Source organism: Scylla paramamosain, chromosome 20 (genome assembly GCF_035594125.1).
Source record: "Scylla paramamosain isolate STU-SP2022 chromosome 20, ASM3559412v1, whole genome shotgun sequence".
In the NCBI taxonomy this organism is placed as follows: Eukaryota; Metazoa; Arthropoda; class Malacostraca; order Decapoda; family Portunidae; genus Scylla; species Scylla paramamosain.
The window spans coordinates 13,573,977-13,575,596 of NC_087170.1; the positions used below are offsets into that span (position 1 = coordinate 13,573,977).

The following is a 1,620-nucleotide window of genomic DNA, read 5'->3' on the forward strand; positions in this document are numbered from 1 at the left end:
CCACTGTTGTTTTACTCTTCCTTATTACCTCAGAAAATCCATCATAATCACCATCACCACCACCATCAACATCACCCTTCACTTCTCAAGCTTCAATCTCACTTTCACTGCCATCTCAGATTAGTGGTGTTACCCATACTACACCGTTTTCTTTCATGGAGCCTTCCCTGGAGAAAATGCTATGGAGGAAATGAGATAATGCGTAAGTGAAGTGTAGCAAAGATAAATAAACGTAGTAAGTGAAAAACAGATTCGTGTTAAGTAATAAAATGAAGGTAGAATGAAGAGGGGAAAAGGGCATTAGCAGAAAGAGGACCTCCAATGTGATATAATTTTTTTCAAGTTAAAAGGATGAAGATTACAAGAAGAAGAAGAAGAAGAAGAAAGAAGAAGAGAATAGTAGTAGTAGTAGTAGTAGTAGTAGTAGTAGTAGTAAGAGGAGGAGGAGGAATTTTTATTAGTATTATTGATGAATTACAGCCAATCGAAGAAAAAGAAACGACGACGACGAAGAAAAAGAACAACAAGAAAAAAAGGAAAAAGAAAGAAGAGGAGAAAGAAGAGGCGGAGGAGGACGAGGTTGACTATTGAAAGAACACACTAATAAAATGAGCGGGGGATGCAAGGGAGGATGAATAAAGACCGATGGTTTACACGCACAGTCCAACCAAAGTATAATTATCACCTGGCGTGTTTGTCTGTCACTTTCACCATAAACACGAGCCTTTCTGATAGCCTTTCCCCCCTCCCCTCCCCTCTCTCTCTCTCTCTCTCTCTCTCTCTCTCTCTCTCTCTCTCTCTCTCTCTCTCTCTCTTCAGTAGTGACATTTTTTTTCTCTATTTTCTTTTTTTTTCCTTTTCTTTCTCTCCGTCTTTCTGTCCAAGGGATAACAACGATTGTTTTGCTTCCTTTTATTTCAGGAGGTATTTTGTTACACGCTTTTTTTCTCTTTCCTTTTCATGTTTTTTTTTTTTTTATTGTCCGCCAAGAAGGAAAAGAAGTAAAAAAACAAAAACGGCCGGACGTTGAGATGGAAGTCACGTCTGACTCGCAAGACTCATGAGAAACGACCAACTGATGCTTTTTTCTCCTCCTCCTCCACCTCCTCCTCCTCCTCCTCCGCCTCCTCCTACTTTTCCGCCTCAGTATCCTCCACATCCACATCCTCATAATCATCACCATCATTGGCAGCATTATAATCAACATCATCACCATCATCATATTCAGTTCCTGCTGCCATCACACCAAACCACTCAAGACTCACAAGCGCCAACAAGGACACAGTAACGCCACCGCCGCACAGCGCACAGCCGCCGCTTCACGCCGACACTGCCGGAAGCCACGCCTCCTCACGGCCGTGTCCCCGCGCCCCTCACGCACGCCAGGCTGCCCCCTGCAGGCCGTCACCACCGAGGGGCACACAGGTGTCCCCACACAAGGGGAACACTCCACGATGGACAGGTGTAAGCAGTTCAGAACCTTGCACCCCTGACTCAAAATGAACCACAACACTGACATGGATACACAATAAAAATGAACACCAGTGATTGCATCAGCCAGGAGTCGAACCTGGGCCACTCGCGTGGCGGGCGAGAGTTCTACCACTGAACTACCGATGC

The 1,620-nt window shown here is 44.9% G+C and overlaps 1 non-coding gene across 1 annotated transcript; it reads right to left on the minus strand.

Annotated features, from left to right (window-relative positions):
- Positions 1-1,549: 1,549 nt before the first annotated feature.
- Trnag-gcc (transfer RNA glycine (anticodon GCC)) lies at positions 1,550-1,620 on the minus strand. The gene has a single exon. It is a non-coding gene; the product is annotated as a tRNA-Gly (tRNA).